Source organism: Trichechus manatus, unplaced genomic scaffold (genome assembly GCF_000243295.1).
Source record: "Trichechus manatus latirostris isolate Lorelei unplaced genomic scaffold, TriManLat1.0 scaffold00003, whole genome shotgun sequence".
Taxonomy (NCBI): Eukaryota; Metazoa; Chordata; class Mammalia; order Sirenia; family Trichechidae; genus Trichechus; species Trichechus manatus.
Window position 1 is genome coordinate 12,809,897 of NW_004443939.1, and position 25,264 is coordinate 12,835,160.

The following is a 25,264-nucleotide window of genomic DNA, read 5'->3' on the forward strand; positions in this document are numbered from 1 at the left end:
TTTATCAGTATTTATTTGAAGTTGGAAGTGACTGCTCTCCTTAAAGGAAAATTTGAAACTCGTATAAATAGCCTAGCTTTGCATGCTCTTGTGGTTGAATAGCAAATAAGGAAACCGAGGAAAGGAGTTTCAGCTCCAAAAGGTTTGAGGCTTTGTTCTGACATATCCCTTGTTGGAGTAAGTGGTCTTGCCTATGTGAGTGTTTGTGTTTAGGGACAGTGTGTATCCATCTGGCAGCCTGGACCTGGCAGGTGGTTCAAAAATGTTTGATAGTGGAATGAAAGAATTAATTATACAGTAAGAAGACAAAGTTTTGAATTAGAAAACTGTGGTATTCTGAGCGAGAGAAGCGGCATACTATTCAGAATGAGAAGTCATAGCTTTGCCCCTTACTAATTCTGGGACTCAGAAAGTAACTTAAACCTCTCTGCAAAATAGGGAAAGAAATAGCTACCTCATAAAATTGTTAATTAAGATAATATATATAAAACCCACATTTATTGAAGAGAAATTTCTTTAAAATACGAGAACTAATCCATAAAGAGAAGTGTGAATTCTTACTTCACAAAAGAAATAACTACATAATATGACTTTCTCTTAATTCGGGAGATGTATACCATATGTCTAGTTTCTACTGCAAAGCTCATGTAAAGATGGCCCAACTAATGTGAAGTAATTTAAAACATTACTTTGTGAAGCTAGCCCTATAAGCTAAGATATAGAAATATATATATATATATATTTAATTCTGTGGAAGACTGGACCACTTTTAGCCAAATTCTGATACCACAAATCCCCAAAATTCTGTCTTAAGAGGTCTAACATGGAACTGTCTAATTCAGCCCACTTAGTCTAAACCTTTAATGATGTAAAGTATAGGTTTCAATCAAAGCAGATAGGAAAATGAATCTATTTGTGAAATGGGGACAGGCCCTTCATGGTAGACCAGTAGATCCTCTCTAAAAAGTTTAATCTTTATAATTACATACTTTGTGAAATAGAGACACATGTGACAGACAGTAGCACACAGGAAATAGCAAATACTGACAGCAAGGTGTGGCGTCAGTAAAACATTTACTTATTTATTCTTTTTTGGAGCCCTGGTAGTGCAGTGGTTAAGTGTTAGGCTGCTAACCAAAAGACTGGCAGTTCAAATCCACCAACTGCTCCTTGGAAACCCTATGGGGCAGTTCTACTTTGTCCTATAGGGTCGCTATGAGTCGGAATTGACTCAGTGGCAATGGTTTGTTCTTTATTCTTTCATTCATTCATGTGACAGTGATTTATTGGGTGCCATCTAAGTGCCAGGGACTAAGCTAGATGCTTTCACATACGTAATCTCATTTAAGATCACAAGAAATTTGGCAAAGAAATACTATTAGCTTCATGAAAACCTTAGCGTCACAATGATCTGATCCACAATTGATCATGAGTATGACTAAGGACGGGGCAGTCTTTCATTCTGTTGTGCACAGGGTTGCCATGAGTTGGGGGGCCACTTGAGGACACTAACAACAATAGTGAGTGTTGATAGATGCCACCTGGACCCCCCGGACCCCCCTTAAGGACTTAGCCACTTACTCCCCCAGCTGCTGTCCCCCAGCTGAGTGCTGACAGTTGAAGGCTTTTGGCTGCCTCCTTATCCAGGAATTTCTCTCATCCAAAACAATCACCTTGCCCAAGGTCAAACTCCCCCCTTGGGCAGGTTGCATCCAATGACTGATTGATGTGGGGTATAAAGTCTCGGCACTGAGTCTCGATTCAGGACATCGCTGAAGGGCCATTCCAGTTCCAGAGCCTCTGTAGTGGGGGTTAATGTCTCCCTCTGCCCAGTCCTGTTTCTCTTTCCATTCGTAGGTGCTTTTTACACAAGCACTGGCCAGTAAACCTCCTGCACAGAAATCTTAAAGATGCAGAATCTGGTTCCTGGAGACCCATTTAACAGCTGAGGAATCTGAGGTTAGGAGAATTTTATTTTTTCACTGAAGCCCAGACCGCCGAAACGTGGTGGGATCAGGATGCTTTCTCTTCATCTAATACATGTAAAAGCCTAGCAATTAGAAATAGGATACAGGGCTGGAAATAAGCACCTACCCGGTCAGTTTAATGTCTCAGTCCCAGACTGTCAGTCTGAAGCTCTTAGAATTGCTCAGAAGTGTTGACTAGAGCTCAATATGCAAGCAGGGTGGATCTGTCTAAGTGTCACCTGTACCAGAAGGAGGACAGGAGCTTGGAAAAGATGAAACCTGGCCTAATTTTTGCCAACTGGAAGCAGAACATTTAGTCCATTTGTTTTACTGAGACCTTGTTAATAAGGCAGTTCCACTTATCACATACTTATTTAACCTTGTTATTTTCAATATATAACAAAAAAATTGAACAAATTAATGACCTATAAACAACATAAAATGTTTATGGGAAATCATGTTTTAAAAAAACACCTATTAGTGACATAGAAAACAGGTTCTGATAGAAGAGCTATGTATGTGAGAGAAAATTGTTATTGTTAGGTGCTGTTGAGTCAATTTTGACTAGTAACGACATAATGAAATGAAGCACTGTCCAGAGACAGAAAATTATCATTTATATTGAAAAATATTTATATGTTGCCTTTGAAAGTGGCAGATTTAATACTATTATTAAACATAATATTGTGTGAATACTATATATTTAGCATTTTGAATTTTTCTACTAATAACAAATCAATCAAATCAATAAACATTTATTGAGCAACTACTGTGTACCAGACACTGTTCTAAGCAATAGGGATAGGACAATGAATGAGAGCTGTAGCCCCTCCTCATATTATCTTACTGTGATGGTTAAAGTTGTGTGTCAACTTGGCTAGGCCATGATTCTCAGTGGTTTGGCAGTTATATAATGATGTAATCAACTCCGTGATGGGATCTGCTATGAGCAGCCAGTCAGTTGAAAGGGATTTTCCTTGGGTGTGTGGAGCCTTCCTCCAGTATATAAAAGAATGTTTCAGCAAGGCTATTACCATGGATCCTGCATCTGGCTAATCGTCATTATCTTAGTTATTTAGTGCTGCTGTAACAGAAATACCACAAATGGATGGCTTAAATAAAGAGAAGTTTATTATCTCACAGCCCAGTAGGCTACAAGTCCAAATTCAGGGCATCAGCTCCAGGGGAACACCTTCTCTGTCGACTCTGGAGGAAAGTCCATGTCATCAATCTTCCCTTGGTCTTGGAGCTTCTCTGCACAGGAACCTCAGGTCCAAAGGATGCGCTCTTACTCTTGGTGGTATGAGATTCCCATGTGTCTCTGCTTGCTTCTCTCTTTTATATCTCAAAAGAGATCGACTTAAGACACTATCTAATCTTGTAGACCTCATCAGTATAACTGCTGCTAGTCCATCTTACTATGTCATAGTGATAGAGTTTACAACACATAAGGAAATCACAACAGATTACAAAATGGTACACAATCATACAATACTGGGAATCATGACTCTGCCAAGTTGACAGATATTTTTGGGGGACACAGTTCAATCCATGACAATCATCTCATCTCTGGTTCTTGGGACCTGAGCTAGCAGCTTACCTGCTGATCTTGGGATACACCAGCCTCTGCAGTCTGTGAGCCAGTGGCCTGCTGTCTTACCTGCTATTCTTGAGTTCATCAGCCCCTGCAGCTATGTGAGTCAGGAGAAGCCTCCAACCTTACCCCAGCCCACAGACTTGGGACGTGCCAGCCTCTACAACAGTGTGAGACATTTCCTGGAGATAAATCTCTCTCCATATATATATATATACACACACACACATACATATATAGAGGGAGATATATGTATTTCACTTTTAGTATTTCACTTAAGCCCAGACAGCCAATATGCAGTGGAGTCAGGATGCTTTCTCTTCATCTAATGCATGTTGTAAAAGCCTAGCAATTAGAAATAAGATAACAGCAGTGGAAATAAAAACCTACCTGGTCAGTTTAATTTCTCAGTCCCAGACTGTCAGTCTGAAGCTCTTAGAATTATATGTATATGTATATACATCTCTCTCTCTCTCTCTGTCTCTCTCTCTTTATATATATATACATATACATACATATATCTCACATATGTATGTATGTATACATGCTTCACTGGTTTTGCACCTCTAGAAAACCCAGCCTAAGACATTTGGAACCAAGAGTGGTTCTAGAGAAACAAAATTATAAGAATGAGTTTTCTAAATTGGTTTTCAAGTCTGGTTAGTATTTAAAGATGTTGATGACTCTGCTTCCAGTAGTAGCGGGCACTGCTAATCTATGACATGAGGTGGCAATAGAAATACACAAAAATCACCACCAATAGATCAAGTATTGGTGAGAGGTGAGGCTCTGAGTGATCGCATATTTGATACTTTTCTACAGTTTTGTTGGAATGAGAAGTATAAGGAAGCTGGTTGGTTGGTCCTACTTTAACTAGACAAGTGAAAGAAAAGATGAGCTCAGGGCTCCAAAGTCACAGCTCAAGTGCTGCATAAACAACCTCAAAATTGCCACTCATGCCCTGAAAGAAAGTCTTATTTCTTGTAGTAACAGAGCTGATATTGCCAAAAACCAAACCCAGAGTCTTATCATAAGTGTCTGAATTACAATGTCAGATGAATTCCAAACCTTGAATGGTGTCTGAAGTTAAAGTGAGGGTATTGATTGGGAAGACATGTGATCCTAAAACTTGGGATGGGGACATATGGGCAGATAATCAGGAAGCTGGGGACGTTGAGCCCCTAACCTCTTTTGAATCATTCCTGATAATAGAAGCAGCACTCTCATTCCCATCTGAAGAGATTGCTCCATCTTTGTCTGCTAAACCACCCTCCCCAGTGAAACCATTAGCTCCTTCACCTTGATGTGATGAGATTAAACCAGCTGTGCCTGAAGAACCTTTGTCTGACTCATCTCCTGGAGAGATGTCTGAGTCCTTGCCTGGGGCACTGCCTGAGGGAGATGCCTTACAAGACATTGCTGAATATTCTCAGAAGACATCCCCACCAACCGTTTCTGCTTCTAGACCTACAACTAGATTTAAGTCCCAGTGAGCCCCAAAAGGTGAAGTACAAAGTGTGATGCAGGGGGAGGTACACTACACTCCAAAAGAACTGCTTGTCTTTTCAATATGTACAAACAGAAACCTGGGGAATATGTCTGTGAATGGCTATTAAGGGTGTGAGATAATGGTGCAAGGAACATAAAGTTAGATTAGTCTGAGTTTATTGATATGGACCCATTAAGCATGGAGTCTTCATTCAGTGTTTCAACTTGAGAGGTCAGAAAATGATCTAATAGTTTATTTGGTTGTTTCGCTGAAGTATGGATTATGCAGTGGCCTATGCTAAATCAAACTGAAGTATCAGACCTGTCTTGGTATACTGTAGAAGAAAGTATTGAAAGGCTTAGGGAAATTGGCATGTTACAGTGGATTTATCAGGTTAGACACACAGACTCACACATGGAGTGCCCAGAGGACACACCTTTTGCTATGACAGTGAGGAACAAATTTATAAAGGGAGCCCTAGCATTGTTAAAGACTTCTGTGATTGCTATTCTATTTAACTCAGATTTGACTGTGGGAACAGCCCTAACTGAATTAAGACACCTAACTGCAATAGAAGGCGCTCTAGTGTTGCAGTGGATAAAGTTCTCGGCTGCTAACCGAAAGGTTGGCAGTTCGAATCCACCAGCTGCTCTCAGATGTGGCAGTCTGCTTCTGTAAAGATTGCAGCCTTGGAAACTTTATGGAGCAGGCAGTTCTACTTGGTACTATAGGGTCTCTGTGAGTCCAAATCAACTTGATGGCAGTGGGTTTGGATTGGTTTTTAACTACAATGGAAGTGATTGGACCCCAAGGTGGTAGGGGCCAAGTGGCGGCACTCAATGAAAAACAACAAGGTAGGCGAGGTTACCATAATGGACAGTGGAGTCAAAGAAGTAATCACAATAGTCTGACTTATGTGGATTTATGGCATTGGCTGCTTAGTCATGGTGTCCCTAGGAGTGAAATAGGTAGGAAATCTACTAAATATATACTTCATCTGTACAAGCAGAATTATAGGTCAAGTGAACAGCAATCTAACTTGAATTGCCAGAATAGTCATGGTCCCTCAATCAGTTCTCAGACTTGAGCCAATTTACAGACCCACAACCCCTTGAATGAAGGGGAGGCCAAGTCCCCTTGAGGAAAGACTCCAATATACTGCCAAAAACTTACACTGTTAATCTTTTTCCCCACCCTTCCCAAAGTGATCTACAACCTTTTATGAGAGTGACTGTTCATTGGGGAAAAGGAAATAATCAGACTTTTCAGGGATTGTAGGACACTGGCCCTAGACTGACACTAATTCCAGGAGACCCAAATTGTCAGTGTGGCCCGCTAGTCAGAGTGGGGCATATAGATGTCAAGTTATTAATGGAGGCTTAGCTCATGTCCATCTCACAGTGAGTCCAGCAGGTCCCCAAACCCATCTTGTAGTGATTTCTCCAGTTCCAGAATGCATAATTGGAATAGATATATTCAGCAACTGGCAGAACCCCCACACTGGATCCCTGACATGTGGAGTAAGGGCTGTTATGATTGGAAAGGCTGAGGGGAAGTCATTAGAACGGCCCCTACATGGAAAATAGTAAACGAAAAGCAACACTGCATTCCTGGAGGGTTTGCAGAGATTAATGCCACCATCAAGGACTTGAAGGATGCAGGGGTGGTAATTCCCACCACATCCTCATTCATCTCACCTTTTCAGCCTGTGCAAAAAACAGATGGGTCTTGGAGAATGACAGTGGATTATCAAAAACTTAACCAGGTTGTGACTCCAATTGCAACTGCTGTTTCAGATGTGGTTTCACTGCTTGAGCATATTAATACTTCTGGTACCTGGTATGCAGCTACTGATATGGCTAATGCCTTTTTCTCCATACCTGTCTTGAAGGACCAGCAGAGGCAGATTGCCTTCAGCTTGCAAGGCCAGCAATACACCTTTGCTGTCCTACTGCAGAGGTATATCAACTCTCTAGCTCTGTGTCATAATTTAGTCCCTAGAGATCTTGATCACCTTTCCCTTCCGCAAGATGTCACATTGGTCCATTACATTGATGACATTATGCTGATTGGACCTAGTAAGAAAGAAATATCAATGACTCTAGACTTACTGGTAAAACATTTGCATGCTAGAGGGTAGGAAATTAACCTGACAAAAATTTAGGCTCCTTCCACCTCAGTGAAATTTCTAGGGGTTTAGGGGTGTGGGGCATGTCAAGATACTCCTTCTAACGTGAAGAATAAGTTGTTGCATCTGGCCCCTCCTACAACTAAAAAGGAGTCACAATGCCTGGGGGGCCTCTTTGGATTTTGGAGGCAGCATATCCCTCATTTGGGTGTGCTTCTCTGGCCTATTTATCAAGTGACTCGAAGAGCTGCTAGTTTCTGTGGCGCCCAGACCAAAAGAAGGCCCTACAACAGGTTCAGGCTGTCATGCAAGCTGCTCTGCCACTTGTGCCATATGATCTGGCTGAAACAATGATGTTTGAAGTGTCAGTGGCAGATAGAGATGCTGGTTGGAGTCTTTGGCAGGCCCCTATTGATGAATCATAGCACAGACCCTTAGGATTTTGGAGCAAAGTCATGCCAATCTCTGCAGATAACTACTCTTATTTTGAGAAACAGCTTTCGGCTTGTTACTGGGCCTTACTAGAGACTGAACACTGAACCATGGGCCACCAAGTCACCATGCAGCCTGAGCTGCCCATCATGAACTGGGTGTTGTCTGACCCACAGAGTGATAAAGTTGGACGTGCACAGCAGCACTCCATCATTAAATGGAAGTAGTGTACGTGAGATTGGGCCCAAGCAGGACCTGAAGGCACAAGTTTCATGAGGAAGTGGCCAAAATGACCATGGTCTCCACTTCTGTCACGTTATCTGCCATTTCCCAGTTTGCACCTATGGCCTCATGTGGAGTTCCTTATGATCAGTTGACTGAGGAAGAGAAAACTCGTGCCTGGTTTATAGATGGTTCTGCATGATATGCAGGCTTCACTCAAAAGTGGACAGCAGCAGCACTATAGCCCCTTGCTGGACCTCCCTGAAGGACAGTGGTGAAGGGAAATCCTCCCAATAGGCAGAACTTAGAGCAGTACACTTGATTGTTCACTTTGCCTGGAAGGAGGAATGGCCAGATCTGCCATTGTATACTGATTCATGGGCTGTGCCCAATGGTTTGCCTGTATGGTCAGGGACTTGGAAGGGACATGAATGGAAAATTGGTGACAAGGAGGTTTGGGGGAAAGTTATGTGAATATGCCTCTCTGAATAGGCCAAAGAAGTGAAAATATTTGTGTCTCATGTGAATGCTCACCAAAGGTGACCTCAGCTGGGGAGGATTTTAACAATCAAGTGTATAGGATGTTTGGGGAAAACCCGCCATCCTCTTTCCCCAGCCACTCCTGTCATTGCCCAATGGGCTCATGAACAAAGTGGCCTTGGTGGCAAGGGTGGAGGTTATGCAGGGGCTCAGCAGCATGGATGGATTCCACTCACCAAGGCTGACTTGGCTGCAGCCATTGCTGAGTGCCTTATCTGTCAGTAGCAGAGACCAACACTGAGTCCCCGACGCGGCACATTCCTCAAGGTGAGCAGCCAGCAACCTGATGGTAGGTTGATTACACTGGACTGCTTCCATCATGGAAAGGGAGGGCAGCGTTTTTTTTCTTACTGCAATAAACACTTACTCTGGATACAAATTTGCCTTCCCTATACACAATGCTTCTGCCCAAACTACCATCTGTGGACTTATAGAATGCCTTATCCACCGTCATGTTATCCCACACAACATCGCCTCAGATCAAGGGACCCACTTCACAGCAAATAAAGTGCGGCAAAGAGCCCATGCTCATGGTATTCATTGGTCTTACCATGTTCCTCATCATCCTGAAGCAGCTGCCTTGATGAAATGATGGAATAGCCTTCTAAAGACACAATTATGGTGACAGCTAGGTGGCAGTACCTTGTTTAATTGGGACAGTGTTCTCCAGGAGGCTGTATATGCTGTGAACTAGCATCCAATATATGGTGCCGTTTCTCCCATAGCCAGGATTCATGGGTCCAGGAATCAAGGGGTAGAAATGGGAAAGGCACCACTCACTGTTACCCCTAGTGACCCACTTGCAAGATTTTTGCTTCCTGGCTCCATGACCTTATGCTCTGCAGGTCAAGAGGTCTTAGTTCTGAAGGGCGGAATGCTCCCACCTGGATACACGTCACTGATTCCACTGAACTGGAAGTTAAGGATGCCACTCAGGCACTTTGGGCTCCTCATGCCTCTGGATCAATAGGCAAAAAGGGAGTTACTATATTTGCTGCTGTGATTGATCCTGATTACCAAGAGGAAATCAGATTGGTATTACATAATGGAGGTAAAGAACAGTATGTCTGGAGTACAGGAGATCCCTTAGGGCATCTCTTCGTACTATCACGTCCCATGATTAAAGTCAATGGAAAACTACAGCAACTCAATTCTAACATGACTACTAATGGCCTAGACCCTTCAGGGAAGAAGGTTTGGGTCACCACACCTGGCAAAGAACCACGACTAGCTGAGGTGCTTACTGAGAGTAAAGGAAATATGGAATGGTTTGTGGAAGAAGGTAGCTCTAAATACCAATTACAACCATGTGACCAGTTGCAAAAATGAGGACTGTAATTGTTATGAGTATTTCTTCCTTGTATTTGTACATCATATATTTTTGTTTTCTTCACTTATAAAATATAAGCTATAAATGGGCTAGTGAGTTTTCAGTTGTATGTGTGTTAGTTGTATCATTTTATGTGCAAGTATGACTTTATAATTGTCTTTATTTAGATATTATGAATGGTTGAAGGAGATGTATACAGGTGCCAACTTGACAAGGGGTAAACTCTGATGGTTATAGTTGTGTGTCAACTTGGCTGGGCCATGATTCTCAGTGGTTTGGCAGTTATGATGTAATTTGGCAGTTTTGTAATGATGTAATCAACTCTATGATGAGATCTTCTATAAGCAGCCAATCAGTGAAAGGGATTTTCCTTGGGGGTGTGGCCTGCCTCCAGCATATAAATGTATGTTCCAGCAAGGCTCTTGCTCTGGATCCTGCATCTGGCCCGTCATCATCTGACCTCCAGTTCTTGGGACTTGAGCTAGCAGCTTGCCTGCTGATCTTGCGATTCGTTGACCTCTGCAGCATATGGGCCAGTGGCCTGCCATCCGACCTGCCAATCTTGGGTTCATCAGCCCCTGCAGCTATGTGAGTCAGGAGAAACCTCCATCCTGATGTTAATGAACAAAGCAAGAGCTAGGTTTTAGACAAAGCAGAGGATTCATACTTATCCATTCATGCATCCAACCATCCAGTAAATAGATATTGAATGTCTACCAAACAATATGTTCCATTTTGGAGCTATCAGAGGCCATGCCTTACTCACCTGTTTTGCCAACAGCATTGGCACACATTTTACTGATACTCAGGGTGAACAGTGTGTGTTGAATTTGTTGAATAGTCAGTTGGTCCAGGTAGACTTGTCATCTATGTGCATTTATATAAACTCTTTAAATTTTGACATTAGACCCAAATCATCAGGCAAGACTTACCCTTTTCTCAGAGTGAATGTCTGCTTAGGACCTTAGGATCTTTACTGCCAGTGACGGTAAGTTAGAAATTTCCCAGCCCTTTCCAAGAGGTTCTAATAACATTGAACCCCCAAAAAGAAAATAGGTGAAGATCTTTGACCGTCATGAAAATTTACTGGTTTTCTTCCTAATTTACCCATATATCAAAGGTGTACTGGGAGGGACAACTTTTACTGAACCCTAAAGGATCTAGTTATGCCATGTCTTAGCTAGTATTACCGTAACAAAAAATACCATAAGTAGGTGGCTTTAAAGAACAGACATTTATTTTCTCACAGTTCAGGAGGGTTGAAGTCTGAATTCAGGGTATGGCTCTAGGAGGAGGTCCTTATTTGTCTATTTCAGCTTCTGTAACTATTGACAATCCTTGGTGTTCCAGGCCTTGTAGATGCATCTGCCATATGTATCTGTCTTCATATGGTGTCTTATTCCTGTGTGTGTCTCTGTGTCTATTCTGCTCTTTTTATAACTCAAAGTGATTAGGTTTAGGACTCACTCTACTCTAATATGACTCCATTAACATAACAAAGAAAAACCTTATTTCCAAACAGAATCACAATCACAGGCACTTCAATACATATTTTTTGGGGGCCACAATCAATCCACAACACATCTATCACTGATATAACAAATTACTGCAAATTAAGTGTTTTAGAACAACACTCATGTAGTACTCACAGTTCTATAGGTTAGAAATTTGAGTCTGAGTATAGCATGGTTCAGCTGGGTCCTCTACTTAGAGTCTCACAAGCCAAAATCAAGGTGTCTGCATGGCTGCCTTCCTTTCTGGAGGCCTGGGGATGAATCTGTTTCTAAGTTCATGCAGGTTATTGGCAGAATTCCATTCCTTGTGGTTACAGGGCTGAGGCCCCTATTTCTTTACCGAATGCCCCTATTTCCTTACTGAGTATCTCTCAGCTCCTTAAGGCCACTCAGATTCCTTGATACATTTCCCCCTCCATCTGTAAACTGGCAGAGGCATGCCCTCAGATTTCAAATCTACAAAAGAGATTTTGTAGATGTAATTAAAGTCTGACTTCCCCTGCTGCTGTCCCTCTCTTCTACCTCCACTCGGAGAATGCTCTTTATGTTTAAGGGCTCATGAGATTAGATTGGGCCCACCTAGATAATGGAAGCTCCTCTTCCTAGCTTAAGGTCTATAACCTTAATTACATCTGCAAAGTCTCTTTTGTCATTTAATGTAAAATATTCACAGGTTCAGAGGGATTAGGGCATCGCCATCTTCGAAGGTCCTTCTGCCTACTATACCCTCCTTCCGGGGACAATGGGGAAATACTCAGAACAGCTACTGATGTGATTCTCCCTATAAGAATACACATCTGCTCCAGAGTCAGATATCTGCTGTCACAGTTTTAGTTGGAGAAGAGGTGAACACAATCTGAAGAAAAAAAATTTGTCTTTCCTTCAGGCATTCCATTGTGTATATACTGCGTGTTGGATCATTCCTGACCTGTATGTGAGGCTGTCCGTGAATGGTAGCTGTTGTGATGGTGAAGATGGCAGTGATATCTACTAAATTTGACATGAGGCATTATGGTAGTTACAGATTCAAAGCAAATCAAACACAGCCAGCCTCTGTCTTAGGAAAATAGACAGGCATACAGATAAACACAAGATGGAAGAGGTACTTCTTTTTCCTCTTGATGGCTGCTCTTGAAGCTCATTTTAGACTGTCTTCTCCCAGATAAAAATAATGCGCAGGATTGAAAGCACACAGTTTGTTAACATGCAATTTACCCAACTGCCGCTCACCCCCAGTGCAACGACAGTTTTGCAAACCCAGGAAGGTCAGACACTTGATGAAACTGCCTCAGAGAAGACCAGGAACTGAGAAAAGGTCAGCAAAGCCTCTCTGCTTTAAAAATAGAGAGAGCCAAGAAACAAAGGACTCAATGCAACTTTTACAACTACAAATTAAATGCAAAGAATGACACATCATTACATAAGCAGCATAAAATACAATTTAAATGTCAAAAGAACGGAGGATTCTCTAAGCATGTAAAAACTTGCAAAATGTGTTAAATGTCTCAATTTGTACCATGCAAAAAAAGTTTTAAAAAGTACAAATGGCATTGTTTTATCATGCAAAAATAATCAGTCGTGTTTTTCTACTGTTTGTAGGAATTCTTATGTATATTTTGCACAACTTTAAAAATACTCATCTTTTGAAAGTTCTTTTGTAATTCTCAGTGACTATGGCTGTATTTGAGTACAAGAGGGAATTATTTAACTCATGACAGTGTTTAAATGAGATAGGCGTGCCTATGAAGGCCACAGTAAAGTCTTATATACGAAGAATGCATTTCCATTGGCAGCAGTAGGCGTGTTGCAGATTCCTCTACTACTTGGAATATGATTTCACATACATTTTTGCTCTCTTGAAAATTAGCTTTGTGGCAGTTGGTTTCCCTACTTCTGCCACCCACTTACATTTTAGATCTCTGTTTTGAATCCTGTGAGATATATTTAAAAACATCATATTAACGTTTTAAGTCTCTGTCTGGATACAGCAATTTCACATATGCTGTTCTTTGGCAGATGCAGAATTTTACTAGTTTCTGGTTGTCAAAGATATCAATCTAATCAAAGCTAAGTATATGCCTCCATGTATACGTATATAAGTATATACATATGTATTTATATGTGTCTTCGTTACCTAGCGCTGCTGTAACACCAACATCACACGTGGGTGGCTTTAAAGAACAGACATTTGTTTTGTCAGAGTTCTGGAGGCTAAAAGTCCAAATTAGGGTCTCAGCTGTGCTGATTCCTTCCTTGCCGGTTGTTGTTGTCGGCTGTCGAGTTGATTCTGACTCATAGCAACCCTGTTTGACAGAGTAGAGCTTCCCATAGGGTTTCTGAGGCTGTAATCTTTACAGGAGCAGATCACCCACGGAGAGGCTGGTGGGTCTGAACTACCAGCTCCATGGTTAGCAGCCAAGTGCTTAACCACTGCCCCACCAGGGCTCCTTTTCCTTGTTGGTAGCTCTGGGCATTCCTTAGTTCTTGGCAATCCACACACGGCATCTGTCTTCCCCAGTGTGTGTGCTCTCATCTCTGTGTCTATGTTGCTCTTTATATAACTCAGAATTGGTTAGGTTTAGTGTGACCCTGCACTGGTATGACCTCAACTGATTGATTGTATTATATTATATTGCATTATGGAGGTGATTACATTACCATATTACATTATATCCACAGGTATAGATGCTAGGATTTCAATACATATTTTGGGGAGGACATAATTCAATCCATAACAGTGTGCATATATGCTATAAACTAGGTATTTTACTTTTCTTCCATTTATTAAATATTTATTGAGCACTTACCATTCAGTAGTAAGGTCTATGCAGTGACCTGAACAGTGGGAACACTAAGGTAATAAAGACACAGGACCTGTTCTCAGAGAGCAATCAGAATACTGGTAGAGACAAATTTAGAACAAGAGAGTGTGGTAAATGCCGTGATAGCAGCCAGCAGTGCACTTAGAGAGCTTTGGGAATACATAGGAGAGAAATCTATTCTAAACTAGGGCAGAAAGAACTGGGGAAGATTTCCTTGAGATGACTTTACTGTGGTGAACAAGTTTTTAGACGTAATTTGTTTGTTCAGGTTTCTGATATTTTTAGCATCTTTTCAGTTTGGATGACTTCCCCGTTTGGTGGAAACTGGGATGTGAGGGAAAGGAACATGAGTTAGAGAAGAAGAGAGAGTGAGGAGCCATCTCAGATTGCCTCCAGAATTTGCCCCAGGTTATAACTTCCATTTCAGGTGACAGTTTCCCTGCTCTGTGTCTCTTAGGAGCGGGGAGTGGGGACCATCTCCCTGCCTCTGTGAGAAGGCACAGTGGAACATATCCTCTCTGGTATATGAGAGGCAGGGCCTGAAGGACGTCTTAGAACAGTTGCCTTTAGGGCCAGTCCTGGGCAGAGCTGCGTGTAGCCACATGGACTTCCCTTGTAGGTCCGTGTGCTCAAACTAGGAAAGCAACACAGTGTATTATACACCTGAGGTATTATGAAAACAGCAAGGGAGTAGAACTAATTCCGTATAACCTCTAATAAAGTCAGTCAACAGTGGTGCTAAAAGGTTTGAAGTCACTTCTGGCAGTTTTCATGTTGCTTTTCTTGGCTGTCTCTAAAATTAGAAAAGCTTCTATCCTTTGCCAAGAATTGAGTATGCAAATATTTTCTAATAAGGAAAACCATAAGAGGAACTTGAATTTTGTTGCAGTATGCCAACACACTGAAAAAGTGTTTTATTTATTTTTAAATAGGAAAGAACATTAGAAAGCAAGCATAATAGAGTTCGTTTACAAGAATACCTGCTTTAAAAATACTACTGTTGTTAAGAGGAAACAGTTTCTGGACTAGGGTTTTTTTTTTTTTTTTTTTTTTAATGGAAAAATCCATAAACAAATAGAAGATACAATCAATTCTTCAGGTTGCTATTAGTTATACATATAACGTTTGCATCATAGACAGAGCTTTATATTCCTTTTGAAGTGTCAGGGTCATATTCTGATCTAATGACATTGTAATAATGCCTGTATATTCACTCCTTTGTTGATATCTATCCATATGTGATATTTTTATGTGTATGTAGCGTTCAATCCAGAATGGAGCCAGAAGGCAAGAACATTTGAGGGTTGTCCTCAACTCGCACGTCAGCCACGAGGAAAGGTCTTTAAAGACAAACTGTTTTTCCATAATCAGAGAGTGAGTGATGGGTGAACAAGATGGAGAATAAATTTAGACAAACCAAATCAGCTCATGCCAGTACTTTGCATCTGTATCATAACAGGCAGTGATAAAATTCTCTAGATACACTGTGAGGACTTCGACACAGCAGAATAAGGTTCAGAGCCAGTCAGTGGATTAGAATATGATGCACAGAAAGTGCTTAAAGGATCAGAAGAACATCATATTAGTGCAAAAGATACTTATTGAGGACCTACCTTTGTCAGACTCTGAGCTACAATAAAAGGCAAGACGTTGCCTTCAAGAGTTTGCCTTCTATTGTGGGAAACAGATCTGTCTACAACTGGCTATATTATTAGCCCTTTGTACACCAAAATGCTGATTAATCTTGACCAGGAGATGTTGTGAGACTTCATTGAGTGGGTAACATTTAAATGGGGCCTTGACAATTAGGGAGAATATCAACAGGTAGAGAAGGTGAGGACAGTAGGTCAAAATCAGGCATTAGATCTGGAAACCAGAGCAGCAATCTGATTGTCATCAAAGGATCGAGGAATAAGGTAGGTAAATGAGACCAACATGACTCTGGTGAGTAAGAGTAGGGAGGGCAGTGCAGTCTGAAGGCTCTTGACACTAAAGCTCTCGACGCTATTGTTCCTCTAGCGGGGTGGTGATGCCAGACAACCCTCAAATGTTCTTTCCTTCTGGCTCCATTCTGGATTGAAGGCTACATACACATAAAAATACCACACATGGATAGACGTCAATGACAGAGTGAACACACCGGCATTATACAGTGTCATTAAATCGGAATATGACCCTGACTCTTCAAAAGGAATATAAAGCTCTATCCATGATGCCTGATGGTGGTGTAGCAGACACTGCCAGATGTCCACATCATATCCAGCCTCCTTTTCTTCCTTACTAAGAGGGACCTAATTCTAATTTGGGAGACAAAGTGTCTGCATAAAATTACTTATCTCTTCACTCTCTTGCAGCCAGGGATGGCCCTGTAACTCTGTTTGAGCCATTGAGATATTAGCGGAAGTTGCTGAGAGAGGATTCTAGAAATCTCTTTAAAAGGAGATGGACACAGCTGACTCTACTTTCTTCATATTGCACTATGCCATTCTTTGTACTTAATTTTCAGATATGGGCAGCCATCTTATAAGTAGGAATGGGAAAAGTCTTGCATCAAGGACGAGAGAAGGAGCCTGGTTCTTCAAGCTGCTGTAATAGCTCTGGGCTGACTACCCAAGACTTGTTGTTTTGAAAGAAAAATAAACTTCTTATTTGTTTAAGCCGCTGTAGCAGATGTCTACTAATAGAGCTAAATTTCATCCTGATTGATACAGATATCTTGTGGGGAAAGCAAATATAATTTGACCAGAAAAAGAAAAATGACTCTAACTGCAAGTTACAAATCCCAAGAATTGTGAGGAAGAAGAAAGAAAAGCTTTCCAGTTCTCTCCAAGTTCCCAGTTCTTTTTTTTAATTGAAACTCTGTGCATTCTTAGAACATTCATCAATCAAATAAATATTATTTGTGCAGCTACTATGTTCCAGGAATTGTGCTGGATGCTGGAGATACAAAATAGTATATGACGTGGCCCTTCAGGAAGCACACAATCCAATGGAAACAAGCATGTCATCGTTAATCATAAATAATTTGCATTGGAAAAATGTGATTTTTAAAATTTCTGAAACTCTAATAGAGAATAAATTATGCCCTTCCAGATGCACCAACAATTTGGAGTGAAATTAGTTATTGATACCTTAGCACAGCAGAAGAAAAGGGGCCATGGTTCTTTATCACCAGTGATTATAAATTAAGAGAACACAAAATTAATTTCTCTCTAAAGGAAAATGAATTATGTATTTGAAGACAGAACATCTTGGGAGACATGTAAATGCAACCAGTGGACAATTATGGTTGTCCACTCTGCCTTGATAGACTTCCAGAGGCTCCCATTTCCACTTTAAAAATCAATGCACCCAATAAAACTTCTAACTTCTTAAGATAGTAGAATGGGCTGGTGTGTATAACCTCTTTATACCCTGGTAAAGCTGTGGTGGCCATGAGTAGCAATCAACAAACTTGACTGCTAGCTCCTAAAATAAACATATGATTTGAGCAGTAAATCCATTCTTTTTCAGACATTCAGCAAACATTATTGATTGCCTTCTATGTGTCAGACACTATGCTAGAAGATGAGAAAATGAAGTAGAGTTGACATGGTGTTTGCCCCCAGGCCCCTGGGACCTGTGCAGGCAAAAAGAAGCAGACAGGTAACAGGCTCCTGAGCAAGCCCCTAAGAGAGTTACAGAAGATACATGAATGGTTAATTAGTAGAAAACCAAGCAGATTTGATGGGATCAGAGTTCAAGAGAGCCTTGTAGACAGTATAACCCAAGCAGTGCTAATGATCACATTGCAACAATGGACAAGGCTATGATTTCTCTGCCCTGATTTTTGGCCCTTACTACAAAGAGGTGGACAAGAGCTCCCAGGTGTATAACTGTACCCTGAGGTGTTGTTAGTTCTTACGTACTGTAAAAGTCAAAACTTGGGTCTTTGATGGGGAGAAGAACACCCCATCGCCCGTCTTTTTATAATGCGTACAATGTGTTTTGAGGCCTTGGGTCTCAGCGACATTTGGAAGTCATTTCCAAGCCTTTTATTTAAGTAACAATCCTGTGGTCTTCAGATGATGGTAACTGATTTCCACAAAAGCTTTTATGCCTTTTTATTGCCTGCTCTTTAAGAAATGTGGGTTGAGATAAAAATGAAGAAAGATGCCTTTCCAGCAAACTCATTGTTACTTTGCTTCCCACAGTGGATTGTTGTGCTTTTCTGAACAGTTACTGAGTATTGGTTTTCTCCTAATTACTTCTTCAGAGTGATAATATCAGCTGTCTGATATTGAGTGATGACTCCTGCTATTATTAAGAATTTTTGTGTGTATTTTGAAAATTGTCTGCTATATGACAGCAACATTTGCTTTCCTCATGAACGTCAGTGAGGATAGAAAGACTTTTGACAGGTCAACCAGTCCTCCCCTCGTCTCTGGAAGTAACACTTGTTGTTTGACATTCTTATCCTTCTATTTAAAACTGCCCAGAGCATAAGATAAAAATACATCTTAACCACTTCCCGTAGTAGAGGGCCACATCCTGGGAAGCATAATGGACTTTTATCTAGCAAGATTTGTTCCTTAGATGAGCAGCTAAACAGAGCTGCCACTATTGCACAATTTCCGGGGACACTGTTCACATCAGAGTCTATGTGAATGGTGCTCCCTGACATTGTGCAATGAACAGTCTATGTAGCCAAACCTCACAGTTCTGAGTTAAGATACTTGAAACATTCCTAACCTTAGCACCATCTACTTTGAGAGTCTGCCTGCTGTCCCTGAAGACTCAAGGTTATATTTAAAATTGCATGTAAATTTTACCTAGGACTATTCTTTTTCTGTTTATTTCAAGGTATGAATCATGTTTTAAATTGCTTACCATAGGGTAAAGTTAATGCACCAGGAAAACTTACTATTTTTAAACTACTGTACTTGCTTGTACCCACTGGCACGCGCACACACACACACCCAAAGATGATGATTTAACACAAAGGGTGGCTTCTCTGGTGAGGAGTTGAATGAAACTCCAGGGTCTGGAAATTCAAGCTGATCTGTTTTGATTTGTCGGTCCATGCTCTCAAGGGTTTGCATATGGCTACTTTAAGGTACCAACCAAGAGCCTTAAAACAAGTAGACAGTCTTTGAAGCCCAATGAGCCAATTTATGTGTTAAGAATAATTCGTGTGGAAGGAAAGCAAGAATAACATCTTATATTTGTTTAATTTATTATACTTTAGAAAATTCTTTCACACTAGACTGTGAGCTTCTTCAGGACAAAGATTGTCTTTAAATTCTCTGTATTCCTATTGCCATAGTCCAAAAGAGATTCTCAGTAAGTATTTATTTTGACAGTGTTTTGTAGTTTTCACTGTACACATCTTGTACTTCCTTGGTTAAATTTATTCCTAAGTATTTTATTCTTTTTAATACAATTGTAGATGAAATTATTTTCTTAATTTCATTTTTGAGTTGTTCATTGTGTTTGTGTATAGAATTACATTTGATTTTTCTGTATTGATCTTGTATCCTGAAAACTTGATGACATTGTTTATTAGCTCTAATAGTTTTCTTGTGCACTCCTTAGGATTTTCTATTTACAGGGTCATGTCCTCTCCAAATAGATATAGTTTTACTTCTTCCTTTCCAATCAGGTGCCTTTTATTTCATTTTCTTGCCTAATTGCACTGGCTAGCACCTCCAGTACAATGTTGGATAGAAGTAGGGAGAGTTGACATCCTTGTCTTGTTCTAGATATTGGGGGGAAACGTTCAGTCTTACTATTAAATATGGTGTTAGCTGTAGGTTTTTAAAGGACGTTCTTTATCAGGTTGAAGAAGTTCCCTTCTATTCCTAGTTTGCTTAATTTTTTTTTTTTTTAATCTTGAAAGGGTGTTGGAATTTGTCAAATACTTTTTCTTTATCTACTGAAATGATCATGTCTTATTTATCCTTTATTCTGTTAATATGGTGTATCACATTAATTGATTTTTGTATGTTAAGTTAACCTTGGATTCCTATGTTAAATATCACTTGTTCATGGTGTCTAATGCTTTGTGTGTGTGTGTTGCTTGATTCATTTTTCTAGTATTTTGTTGAAGATTTTTGAATCTTTATCCATAAGGGGTATTGGCCTGTATTTCTCTCTTTTTATGATCTCTCTGCCTGGTTTTGAAATCAGGGTGCACTGGCCTCATTTAATGAGTTGGGAAGTATTCCCTCTTCTTTTATTTTTTTGCAAGAGTCTGCGAATAATTGGTGTTAATTCTTCTTTAAATGTTTGATGGAATTCACCTTTGAATCCTTCTGTACCTGGGATTTTTTTGGGGGGGGGCTAGAAAGTTTTAAAATTATTAATTCAATCTGTTTACTTGTTACAGGTGTATTCAGATTTTCTAATTCTTCTTGAGTCAGTTTCAGTAGTGTGTGTATTTCTAAGAATTTATCCATTTCATCCAAGTTATCTAATTTGTTGACATACTGTTGCTCATGGCATTCTTTTATAATCATTTTTTTTCCTGTAAGGCCAATAGTAATATCCCCTGTTATATATCTGATTTTAGTAATTTAATCTTCTGTCTGTTTTTCTTGGCCAGTCTAGCCAAAGATTTGTAAATTTTATTGATATTTTCAAAGAACCAACTTTTGGTTTCATTGATTTTTGTCTATTTTTTCCTCTATTCTCTATTTGATTAATTTCCACTTTAATCTTTATTCATCCCCTCCGCCCCCCTCCACTTGCTTTGGATTTAGTTTGCTTTTTCTAGTTTCTTATGGTGGAAGTATTTGATATCTTCTTTTTTAATATAGACATTTAAGCACAAGATTTTAACTTATGACCCTTATGGCATTTGTGTTTTTTCAAGATGAATATTGAACAATAATTTTTAGTTAATAATAATTATGATTAATTTTATGAAGCCAAATCACAGAATGATATGAGAGTGTATAAAAGGAGTTCCTTGGTTGAAGGAGTCAAAGAAAGCTCCTACTAAAATATGTTATTTAAACTGGGATCTAAAGGCTAGGTAATAATTGCAAGTTAAAGAGAACGGGGATGAGGGCAAGCTTTTTTGTGGGACAAGGGAATTACAAGCAGAGACAATAAGATGTAATGGAGTTTGATTGCTCAAGGAACAGTCAGAAAGCCAAGCAAAGCCAAAGCTGAAGTGACTCTCCACTGCCTCACGCTAAAATGTAAACTCCTTAGCCTGTTGTACATGGCTCTTTCTAATGTGGAACTTGCTTAACTTCTCCAGCTTCATTCATTTCTTGTCGCTTTGTCATTCACACTGTTAGTGTCATCCATGTTGAACCAATGATAATAATAGTTACTCTCTTCCAGGCACTGTGTTAAATTCATTACACAAACCTAATTAACCATTATATCCAGTTTCCCAGAAATAAAGTCCCCCCTCCCTTCATGAGTATGATCCATGAAACTTCCATTTCCCAGAATGAACTATGCCTTTATTCCTTCCCACTCCCTTCCTGCCTCTGCCCTTTGTATTTGGCAAATACCTACTCAATGTTGCAGACTCACCTCAAGTATCCCTTTCACAGTAAACACTTTTTTATGTTCTTAAATAAAATATCAGTGAAGAACATCTAACACATCAGGATATTTTGTGTTAATCTGTTTCTCTCTTAGATTATAAATCCTTTTATGGCTGAAACCATGTTTAACTCATTTCTTTATCTCCAGTCTAGCGGAGTATCTGACACATGCTACACCCTCAATAAGTATTTGTTGGATTAATGGGTAAATCTGGCTACCCAAAATGAGTTTCCACAGCTTTTTGGATAGCTGAGATGGAATTGTACTTCTTTATACTTCTCATAGCGCCTGGTGCAACACAGATAAATGCTCACTAAAGTTAATTCAACTGAATGACAAATTAATATTATAGTGTCAGTAGCACATTTTGAATCCGTCAGTAAAAAAGGCATCAAAAAAGCCTTAACGTATTTGTAAAAAATAGAAATGATAAAAATCCGTTTGGATGACATCTTTTTTTGAAAATACAAAAACATTTCTCTTGTGTTTTGATACATAATTACACTTGAAGATTTTTGGTGTAACAGAGCTCTGTTTGGGAATTCTAATGATCATAATAAAAACACTGCTTGATAGTAAACCAAAAACAAAAAAAAAACCAAACCCATTGCTGTCAAGTCGATTCTGACTCATAACAATCTTAAAGGACAGAGTAGAACTTCCCCATAGGGTTTCCAAGGCTGTAAATCTTTAAGGAAGCAGACTGCCACATCTTTCTCCTCTGGAGCTGATGGTGGGTTCAAACTGCCAACATTTTGGTTAGCAGCTGAGCTCTTAACCATGGCACCACCAGTGCTCCTGCTTGGTACCAAACCAAAAAAACAAACCCGCTGCCGTTGAGCTGATTCCTAATCATAGCGACACTATAGGACAGAGTGGAGATGGCCCATAGGATTTCCAAGGAGCGGCTGGTAGATTCAAACTTTTGACCTTTGGATTAGCAGCAGAACTCTTAACCATTGTGCCACCAGTGCTCCTGCTTGATACTAAACCCATTGCCTTTGAGTCGATTCTGACTCAAAGCGACTCTACAGAACAGAGTAGAACTACCCCATAAGGCTTCTAAGGAATGGCTGGTGGATTCGAACTGCCAACTTTTGGTTAGCAGCCATAGCTCTTAACCACTGTACCACCAGGGTTCATACTAGGGGAGGGGAAATCCATTTTAAACATTTTTCAATGACACCTTTGTTTTCTGTATCTGGAAGCAATTCCCAGTGCTGCTTATTTAAACACCTTAGGATATGGGAAACTGAGTAGACTGTTGGGTCCCCAAAGAAGGGAGCAGAGTTAGTGTTTCCTACCTACTCTTTGTCTTAGTCAAGACAAAGGAGAGCAGACAAAGGAGTGGCTGCATTGACGGTAGTGGCCCCAGCATACCAATGCCAGGCAAGCAAGGTCGGTGCTTCTCATGGTGGCAATTGGAGTTTCTTTGTCATCTGGCGCCTGTCTCCCTTACCCACCTTGCATCTTCCCATGAGAAGCACGGTTCCTGCCTTTTGGTGCCTTTGCTGACTCCTCCATTCCTGCTTGGGACTCTCATCTCCTCTTTTATCCCAGCTCTCAAATCCCTACTCTTTCCCCTTAGACCCTGTGCAAATGCCACTTGCCTTCCCAAACTTTGGCTGCTTTCCTGTGTAGATGTCATCTCTCCCTTTCTAGATCCCCCAGCAGAGTTCCTGGCAATCCATTCACTTTGCTCTGCTTTGCATTATTCTTAAATGTATTCATGGCAATCATCCCCCCTCCTGTGACCTCAGGGGGTCAAAGATCTCAGGCTTTTTATTTTGTTTTGTTTAATTTCTGTTTCCAACAGGCTATAGAGCTTTCATTCATGCAACAATCCTTATATTTACTCTGTGCCAGGTCCTCTGCTAGCTGCTGAGGAATACAAAGATCAATTAGATGAGCTTCCAACACTGTGAGAGGTCACAGTCCAATGTGGGAGGCGGATAAGTAAACTGTAGGTGTCCATTTGTATTCTTGAACTGAATTACTTCCTGCCCTGGAAGTGTAGACCCTTTACCCTCAGCATCTCCTCACCTCAATGCTCCAACATAGAGACAATACCCAGAGTAGACAGTGGGCTTGCAGTGGGCTAGAAAGCTCTGTCCTCGTAAGACCTACATGAGCAGATAATGTATGTGGTGTGTTCTGAGGGGCGCCAAGGAGGTCAACTAATCCAAAATCATCTCTGTTGCTTAGATGCCATAATGCCTGATATGCCACCATTAATAAGTCATTCATTTGGGTACAGAATTATCCTCTCGCCAAATGTACTCCAAATGCACCTGAATTACTAAACAGATAGCTATGCTCATAATCTCTTTCAAATTCATTCCCTTTCTTTTTTTACCTGTCTTCTCTCCTCTTTTAAGATGTAGCTAAATTGCCCTCCCTGGAAGACTCCCATAACCCAATGGTTTTAGGGGCATCTCCTTTAGGTGCCCATAGCACTCTGTGCCTGCCACAACATAGATTTTCCATCCTCTGTTGCTTATCTGTGTATTTGCCTGATTTACCCAGTATACCGAACTCTTAAGGAAAGAAAATGTTTTTCATCTTTATAACCCCAGTATCTAGCACAGGGCCAAATACACAGTGGGCTGTTCTGTAAGGGAACATGGAATGGACAGGTGGTTGCCTTTCTCTTTGTTAGAAGGAATCCTGAGCATATCTAGGGGACAGGCATGATGAAAAGGACATGAAGGGCTGAGAGAGAAGAGGAGCAAGAAAATGGACCTCTGTGAAGCCACCTTTGTGTTAGGGGTCATTCTTGATCCTACTTTCTGCTATTGTTCACTTTTTGGTTTTACTCATGGATAAAGTGTCTTGTGAATTAAACATGCTTTTTTCTTTTGTTCTACAATACACAATCTGAAGGACTGTTGGCTGGCAGGAGTTTTTCTGGCAGCATTTTATCAAGTGTAAAGGTGGCTACCCATGCTTCATTTATGAAAGCAAAATGCTTTCAAAATGTCTTTTATCTCTGCATGAACTGTGCTCTCTGAGAGCCCAAACCTCTTCTCATGCCTGTCTCACCCATCCCCCACCTCTTCCCCTTTGCTCAAAGAATAAGCTAGTAAAGGCAGTGAAAAAATGTTTTTCTTTTCTTTTTCCCCAAATTGCTTGTATTCGTAAGAAACACAGACCCACACAGGTTAGGCTGGGTTGTTTTAAAGGTACATCTAGATTGGAGCTGAAATCAGAACTGAAAACCAAGACCCTGTTGGTGTCTGCCATTATCCGTTTTTCTCTGCTTAGCTGAATGAACTCCGTCTTTCTCACGATGTGTCTTCTCTCCGCAGAGTTGCTTCATTTTCCTCTTACTCCTCCTGCTCTGCATGTCTTTTCTCTTTCCTCATATCTTCTGCTTACCCGTAATTTCTTCTCCCTCATAACTTCCCATGACCCATCATGACTGCCCCAGACTCCGCTACCTCATGACTTTTTAGCTTCAAAAATATATGCCTCTAAATAAGTACATACCTTCTGGTTCATACCAATTGTGCTTTTTCCACAAATGCATTTTTTTTTTTTTAACCTCACAGAGTGCAATTTTATTCTGAAACATGTAAGGTCACTGTGAGTCAGAACCTACTTGATGGCAACTTTTTTTTTTTAATTGTACTTCAGGTGAAGGCTTACAGAACAAATAGTTTCTCATGAAACAGTAGTACA

General features: G+C 40.4%; 1 long non-coding RNA gene across 1 annotated transcript in view; it reads left to right on the plus strand.

Annotated features, from left to right (window-relative positions):
* The window catches only part of LOC111820452 (uncharacterized), a 121,583-nt gene that overhangs the window by 8,004 nt on the left and 88,315 nt on the right, over positions 1–25,264 (plus strand). The gene's annotated exons all lie outside the window — the stretch shown is intronic.